General features: G+C 42.8%; 1 pseudogene; it reads right to left on the bottom strand.

Annotated features, from left to right (window-relative positions):
- Positions 1-6,107: 6,107 nt before the first annotated feature.
- Positions 6,108-6,418, bottom strand: LOC123038880 (cell number regulator 2-like; annotated as a pseudogene).
- Positions 6,419-9,163: the final 2,745 nt, after the last annotated feature.

Raw genomic sequence — 9,163 nt, 5'->3', positions numbered from 1 at the left:
CAGATTACGCCGCGGGGTATATCCCCTACACTGGGCAAACTGAGACATAATCTTTTGGCAGGCCCGCAGGTGCAACTACAAGCCACAAGGGCAAAGGCCACAGTACACTTGGTAGTGTAGTTGTGAAATTAGGTGATGGTTCGATCATATTAGCAGCAGGTCCTTTATACACTTTTGGTTCAATCATATTTATTTCTGAAAAGGCAGATTCATTCATTCCATTCCATTCTTCCACGTCTATGACCTCGATTTCTAACGGCGGATGGTCGATATTAGTACCGTCTGATCCCATAGTTTATCAGAACCCATAGTTTAGACACTAGCTAGAACGAGGTAAACTATGTGTAAATTGCATTCATGCATCTGGAGAACTAGGAAATTTATAACTTTTATTACAGTGAATTGGTACAGTGTTGATACAAACATATATACTTTTTCTGACAACTTTGCTTAGGGTTTTGTCCGCATTCATGCAAAATTTAAATCACAGTGACGGAACCGGCGTTGTTTTTAGGAGATATATTGTTTCTGTCTTTTTCAAGCATATAATAGGTGCAATAAAATAAAAGGAAAATATTTCATGAAGTTTCTTGAGGGACGTGACAAATAGGGTTAAGGAGGGTCCCGGAAGCCCATCCGAGATACTTGGAGGTGGGCCCACAAGCCATAGGCTTTGTATGGGACGCTGACTAAGGAGAAGTCCCCTTGGACCTTCATTTGCCTTCTCTATTCGACCAAATTATACATATGGCCATAAAGCCTTTGACTCAAAAGAGGAGGAATTTTCGCGAACTAGAGAGCCACCGCGATGATCTTCATTTTTGAGTATAGGTTGGTTCCTCTCTCCACACAAGAGAGGGGAATTTTGTCGCCGTCTTCACCACCATCATCGCTAATCCATCCTCCATCGCCATGTTTACATCTTCCACCACCATTGATGAGTAGTCCGCTATAGACACACGGGATGGTTGGGAATTGAAAGATATATTAATTTTTTGCTATATTTTCTTGTGTGGGAGCACCGTGGGTGCACCGAAGGTGGGTGGAACCACTACTTTCCCGTCTGGTTTTGGTCTCCTCCAAAATCTCACAGTAGCTAAATTTAGAGAAGATGGACAATATGATGCAGAAATTTCGAAGTGGTGATAAAATGATATCTCCGAGGAAAGATATATAGATGGGGAGCTGTACATATCACATCAGTGGCACAAAGCTCCCTCATTTGTCATGCACATATCTCCTTGTCATGCATATATCTGATCTGCATGAGTCTCTCGTCCCATATGGCCGGTGTAGACTCTGTGCCCTATTGCTAGATCGTTTCCATGTGACGAGTTCTGGTGCTCACACTGTGTTGTCTTGCGCTACGCATAAAGTTTGTCAACCACAAACGGTTAGCAACATCTTTGTTGTGCACTTCCATGGAAACATAAGCTCCTAGTTAGAGTTAGTCATCAATGTAGAAAGCGGCTGTCTTAAAAATGAATGTAGAAAGAAATGAATGTTGATACAAAATGCTCCTGGCTTGTGAAACAACATGACGGCAAAGACATGTTGTCTCCTTGCGTGTGCACACATCCCTAATATCTTAAAAAGGAGAAAAGAAAACTTTCAATTGACGGTCATAGCTTGCATCAAACATGCAACAACTGTCTTCATCTTCACTCCCCACCATTGACAGCACCCAGGCTGCAAGATCGATCCTCAAAGCAACGCCTCCTAACAAGGAAGACAAAAGTGTACCGTCATTCTTGTACCAAATCACTAAAAAGAAGTTTAACGGTTTTAACCATGAAGGCATGTTCAAGCAAACTCCAAACATGTTTTCAACAAGAAAAATCATTTTCCGTGACATAACAAAATTGGACTATAAAGGAACTTTATCTTTTCCTTGGTAGAGGCATCCATTCTATCAGTTGCACTACAGGCTCCAAGCTCGCACGTGCAGGTTCCAATGGCAATAGGTTATCGTTAGTTTTCCAGCAAAATCTCCAGGTAGTTAAACTACAATGAAAATAGAGCATGTCACAATTAATAAGTATTCATAACTATTACATGAGCCTCACGGATTGATGCTATTTGCTGGCTCGGTGGGTGTTATTAGCATTGCTGTAGGTGAACTATGCTGGTCCTTTTGGTGGTAGAGCGAACAACGTTGCTTCCCTCTATTTGTCTTCCTTCAAAATTATGTTATGATTTGTCTCGCTGCCTTAGCAGCATACTCTCCGTAGGACGACTCCTAATTTAAGTAGACATGGGGCAGGCAACGTTCACGGGAAGGAAATGGACAGGTATTGCCCAAGTGGGCTAAATGGGGTGTTTGACTGCAATAAAATCTCTCATGGGTGTTCTGTTATGGTACATGGGAACACTAAAAGTTATTACCAGTGGAACATGGCCTTGAATTTTGGTTTCCTCCAAAACCTCACATGAGTGAAATGGAAGTGAAGGTGAAGGAGTCCCTATCGTACCACAACAGTGGGAATGATATCCCCGAAGAAGCAGACGTATTTAAATAGTTGTTGCATGCTAGCCATAGTACATCCTTCAGCAGTTTTGTGATCATGCATTTCACCTGTGATTGGACTTATAAAACGAGATCAAAAGCATGAAGGTACCTTGTCACGGGAAAGGAAGCACCGACAGTCACAAGTTAGCCACTGTACATGCAATATAAATGTTCTGATTTTCACCTTCAAACTTATTTATCGGGATATCATAGTACAAAGCTATTGGATAGATTATTTGTTAAATTACCCATTGGGCAATTGAAGTGACATAGTCACACAACAGACACAGACAACAACCTTGTGACCATTGTTTTGTGGGCAGCGACTGCTGGGACCTCCAATAGGGCGCCTTAAGTGCCAGTTGTCCATGTTGGCGCAAGTTGGGCTGGCCCATTAAAACGAGGTTTGCTCGATCCCTCCATCGATAGGCAGGCTTGCTCGCTCTGTCGATTCTTTTCTGCCTCAGTCCGTCGTTCAGTTGTTGACAGTAGACCGTTGACATTTTGAAAATTGAAAAAAAGAATCATAAATTTTGAAAAATTCAACGATGTTGAAAAAAAGTTTGTCAAAATATGAAAAAGGTTCACAAACTAATAAATAAATAAATAAATATGAAAAGAAATCATAAAAATTTGGAAAATGTTCATGAATTTTCAAAATGTTCATCAATGTTCGAAAAAGGTAAAGGAATTGTAAAAAAGTTTATAAATTTTGAAAACAAATCATATTTTTCTAAAATAGATCATCATATTTGAGAAAGACATGCATTTGAAAAATATCAGCAAAAAAATAAGAAGGAAAAACAAAAAAAAATGGAAAAATGGAAATGAAAACGAAAACGAAAAAGGAAAAAGGAAGAAAGAAAAAGAAAAATCCATGAATAGAAAAATGGAAGAAAAAAACGCCCATAAAATCACTGCGGAATCTGAAAAGCGGTGGAAAATCTACTTGGGGCGGCCCATATACGAGCTAGTGGAGATTAAAGGACGGTGTGCGCCTGTTTTCTAACAATACTAAATCCGGCGCTTAAGGCGTCATATAGGATTTGCCCGGATTGCTATCCTCAAACTAAGGTTGTGTTGTTGTTTGTTAACTGGATGGACAGATAGTGGATCATTTGTGGGACACTAAGATGGGCCTACTATCCTTCAGAGGGCCCAGGTTCGCTTGAGAATTTGCCCTTTCTCGCCCCTGGTCAAGTAAACAACTCTTTTTTTCCCTCAAAAAAAAAACTCTTTTTTCTCAAAAAGTACAGAACTCTTTTTTCTCTTAAATTCCCTGAATAAAAAGAAGTACCGCTCCTAATAAGGAGGGAAAACACAGGCACACGTGAGCAAAGATTACAGCACAAATATACAGCTAAACCTCGTAGCGAGTGGTCAGTTGATAGCGAGCCATTCAAGGTGTTTCAGGCAACCAGGCCTTGCTTGATCATGTTCTGCTTCAGCAGACGAGCCGTGCCATTTGTCGACGCCCTTCTAAACATTCTCACCATCGACCTTGTCGACACGGTTGTGGTAGGCCCCCATCACCATTACCGGGTCTTCGTTGAAGCTCCAGCTGATGGACTCATGAGCGCTCTCCTTCCACTCCTCGACGTGCAGGAGTTTGCAGTACTTCTCCCTGATCTTAAGCACTTTTTGATCACTAGAAAAATATCAAAAGGGGAATCAGACAAGCATGAATGGAGAATAATCGACTGAAGAATCAATGTACTCACGAGAGGTTCAATGTCGTGGGTGCAGTCCTTGGGCACTTTTCCTATGGCGGCAGGGTACTTCAATATAACGTGGCAAAGTGCTATTACTAGGATATCATAGGCTGCCATAACAATCCCCGAAGCAGCCTTTTTTGTTACATTTCTCAGATTGCAAAAGAGTGGAGCTGGTCGCACTCTCACCCCTTAGACGCGAATCTCTGCTAACGCTGCCACGAGCCTCGGCAACACATTGGCAAGCGCGAGTCTCAACTCTCAATGCGGCAAGGAACGATCTATCCTCATTGCTTCCTTGGTAGCATGGGCGTCGCCGTCGAGCGTGCCAACCACGCACCCTCTTAGGTACTTCTCACATGCAGGTGGAGCATGATGAGAAGGGTTAGGAAGTGTCCCTCAGGCGCGCTGACCAAGGCCTCGTACCCAGAGTCGTTGAAGGGGCTTGATGTTGGTCAGCTCTAGTGGACTCCTGTACCATCTCTTAAGAAACTTCAGAGCTTTCTTGCTGTTATCATGGTGCTCGATACACATCAGTAATACACTGGTGGTCAAGTCTGTAAAGGACATGTAATTCATCTTGTTTGTATTGCCGCATCTATGAGATAAAAGCAAACTGAAGCATGGGTCTGGATTTGGTCTCCTCCAAAATCTCACAATAGCTAAATTTGGTGAAGGCGAAGGTTATGATGCCAAAATTTCGAAGTGGTGAAGACGTGATATCTAGGAAAGATATATATAGAGAGAGCTGTACATGTCACATGACAGTGAAATTTGGTCATTTTTCATGCATATATCTACCCATTTGTCATGCGTACATCTCCTTGTCATGCATATCTATCTGATCTGCATGAGTCTCCCGTCCCGTATGGCCGGCCGTTGTGGACTGTGCAGGTCAAAAGCATATGACACATGCATGCTTGAGGTGCCCTATTGCTAGATCGTTTTTCCAACTAACAAGTTCTGGTGCTCACACTGTGTAGTGACGCTTCTAAAGCATGGACGGTTAGCTGCATGTGCTTTTCATTACTGCTCCTACATTACATTTTACAGGCCCCAAGAATTGTTTTACTCAATTAGCTTTAGCCATCAATGTAGAAAGGGATTGTCCTGAAAATGATGGATTTTTTTTCTTGAAAATGATTGTTGAAAGAGATGGGGGTTAAAAACAAGATGGACACTTGTTAATGCAGCAAGATGAGGCAAAATGATCTTGGCTTGTGAGACAATGCGACGTCGAAAGCCTGTTGAGACGTTGAGTATGCATACCGCTGCATGGGGTCTCAGGCCTGCCTTTTTTTTTGAGAAAAGAGGGGGACCCTCTTTTGCCGATGATGCTCATCCTTGCTATGGAACCCTTGCAACGCAACTTGCACAAAGGCACTGATGGAGGGATTCAACTTCCACAATTTCCTTAGCCGCACCATAGTATTCTGCCAATTCTTTGTTCTTGTCTTTACTTTACATATATGTTCATGTCTTTGTCCGTGTGGGACTAAAATTAGGCACTGACTAGGCTACTATATGTTCTCGTCCCCGAATCCCCAATTCCCTCTTAATTACCGACTCTCATATTCCTACCCAAGCAACATCGTGACAAACAAGTGATGGCCGGGGAGCAAAAGAAATAATTAAACATCAATGCCACACAAAAGTTACATCATATCACACTGTGATAGTTCATGGTTACTACTTACCAGCATGAAAACCTGAAACCTCGTAACAAGGATGCCTACCTATTAAATGGTAGAAGCAAACCAACCACAACGGACGTATGTTGCGATCTGCTATCAATAAAGACTAAGTATGGATCCAATCCAACAGGTACATAGCTAAGCTAAGGTAGCAGCACCGATATATATACAGACCGACAATGAACGTGTCTGTCATATCATGTGCTGCGTGGTGGGTGGCATGATGGAGCCGTCGCTGCGGCCCTGCTGCTTCTGCAGCTCCACGTTGGCGTTCCACCCGATGTCCATCACGAAGCCTGGGTTGCTGAGCTCGCGGTACTCCTGGCAGATGGCACAATACTCGAGCCAGCAGAAGTGGACGCAGCAGTCCGGGAATGGGGTCTCCCGGAGCCTGCACTGGGCGCGCATCTTGGTGTGGTAGACACAAGAGTAGATCCACTGACACTGCCACCCCGCAGCACCCCCACCGCCACGTACAGCACCGCGCCGGCGCCGCTCGCCATGGCCATATTTTCTACTGTGGTGGTCAAGGCGTTTGAAGAGTACTTGATAGAACCAACTATCGCAGACATCGAGGGCTCCTAGCACTATCAGAAAGCAAGAGGGTGTCCAGGTACGCTCGGATCCTTGGATTGCATGCACTGAAAAAACGGCAATATCAAGACCATTGTAAGAAGCCCGCATCATTCTTAAAGCAGTTGCATCGATCGCTGGATTTCGCACTCTTTCTTTTGCTTGCCCGGGTCACATAATGACATCAACATTCTGAAGTGGCCTTCATTGCTCGCTAGGTTGACTATGGGACTAGCTTCCATGCAACTGTACCAGCAATGTTCATGACTACCACATGAGCTACTATCTTTGTGATGATACCTATCCTTCGTGGGCGACCTCCGTGAACACCATCTTTGAGCCAAAGGGTAGAAAAAAATCTCACTTTGCCAAAGACAAGAAGAAGCTAGAAAATATGTGGAGAGGCATTTGGAGTGCTCCAAGCCCGTTTTGCAGTTATTCGAGTACCTACAAAAATATGTGATACAGAGACGTTGTGGATGGTGATGACAGCTTGTGGTCATGCACAACATGATTGTGGAGGATGAGGGTAAGGCATTTTGCATTGGTCTGAATTTTGAGCGGATGGGTGATCCTGTCAAACCTCCACCACCGGATCCACTGACGTTTTAGGATTTCAATCAAATGCATCAACATATTCGGCATCAAGGAACTCATGAGTAGCTTCGGAATGATTTGATTGAGCATATGTAGACGCTTCAAGGGACAACTAAAACATATGTCGGACAAAGTTGAATTTAAATTGGAACAATTTTATTTAAAAACTTTATACTTTGATTGTAATTTATATTTGAACTATTGTTCCACTCGAATATTTCCATGCTATTTATGGATGAGTTGTGTTACACCTATAGTTATTTGGGGTGCCTCGAAGATAGGAAAAACAGGGACCGACAGTTGGTTGACAGGGTTGGAACGTCGGCTCTCGTATCGGTATCCACGCACGTTTGCTGTGTATGTTTCCGTGTTCTGCGTTTGAGCTGCCCCTGTGATATCGATGTTTTAAAGAAAATATATACCACTACTGCAAACGAAACAACGGTTATTTGTAATTTAGTGTGTCGAAGAGGAATATAAGATAACTAGCACAAATGCATCTAAAACTGTAACGTTATTAAATACATGAATTCAGAAGGAGCTTGCCATCACAGAGGAACTTTTGAGCATTCTCATCGTAAATCGGTCATGGTGCTCGACAGAGAGTAGCAGAATTTGGTGTTGAAGTCCATAAAATATTTGTAATATAGATTTGCTTCCATCCATGAGTTATGAGATACAATCAAACTGAAGCATGACTATGAATTGGAGCTAAATTTGGAGAAAGGAAGGATATGATGCAGAAATTTTGAAGTGCTAAAGACGTGATACCTGAGAGAGAGAGAGAGAGAGAGAGAGAGAGAGAGAGAGAGAGAGAGAGAGAGAGAGAGAGAGAGAGAGAGAGAGAGAGAGAGAGAGAGAGAGAGAGAGAGTTGTACATATCACATCGCAGTGGTATATAGCTATTAGTGCATCCCAATGATGCAGAGGTCAGGGGTTATCCTCCTTTAAGAAAATGTTATGAGTATAAGAATAGGGAAATAGACAATATGAATATTACACACATGTTATCATTGTAGTGATAAATCAGTACATCATACATTGTTGTTGCATAGCTAGTGGTGCAGTGATACACCATAGATGGTGCAAATTTTAGAAGTTGCAAAAACTTTTTCTTTTGACAGAAGCCCATACTGTCTCCCTTTGTAACTACTTGAAGTTCTAGCCTTGTCCTAAGTCAAACTTATTTAAGTATGACTTTTTTTCTTTCGATAAAGGACTTCTCATTGAATAGATATATCGAGGTGATCCAATCATATCGAAAGAAAGCCCAACCTCTGCATAGCTAGATTCACACAGCCAAAAAGTCCAGAGCACCCTAAAAATAATAATTCGATACAATGCCAAGCAATAAATCGTGTCCAGCGTAAGGTGCGGTAGATCCTATCCGTAAATCACACCGCCATCCATGGGGATAGAAAACCTCCCTCGCCGTACGCTCCAGCCGTGTAGACACCATCATAAAAAGGTCCCTGTCCTCCGGCTTCTGCAGGATAGACCAAGTACGGAGCCATCACTAGTAGAAAAGGGGGCAAAGGTCCAGGCCGGGTCAACCCATTAGTCCCGGTTCAGTCAAGAATCGGGACCCATGGGGGCATTGGACCCGGTTCGTGAGCCCCGGGGGCCGGCCAGGCCACGTGGGCCATTGGTCCCGGTTCGTCTGGACCTTTTGGTCCCGATGGGTGGGACGAACCGGGACCAATGGGCCTCGCTCCTGGCCCACCACCATTGGTCCCGGTTGGTGGCTCGAACCGGGACCAACGGCTTTTATGATAATTCTTTTTTGCTTTTAATGTTTTGAACTAAATTCTAATTACTTATTTATTTTCTTTTATGATAATTCTTTTTGCTATTAAAGTTTGTAAAAAAATTCTAATTACTTATTTATTTTCTTTTATGATACTAGAGGTTTATAAAAGCTTTTTAGTTAATTCCTTTAGTACCAGTTCTAAGGCTGTTACAAAGGCATTTTATTTGGTACAGGTTTTAAGGCTGGGGCCCCACGAGCATCTTTTAGTACCGGTTCGTGGCATGAACCGGTAAAAGAGTTTTTTAGTTGATTCTTTCTGCAACTGTTT

Source organism: Triticum aestivum, chromosome 2B (genome assembly GCF_018294505.1).
Source record: "Triticum aestivum cultivar Chinese Spring chromosome 2B, IWGSC CS RefSeq v2.1, whole genome shotgun sequence".
Taxonomy (NCBI): Eukaryota; Viridiplantae; Streptophyta; class Magnoliopsida; order Poales; family Poaceae; genus Triticum; species Triticum aestivum.
Note: the sequence above shows the minus strand (reverse complement) of the source record. Positions and strands in the feature narration are given on the sequence as shown.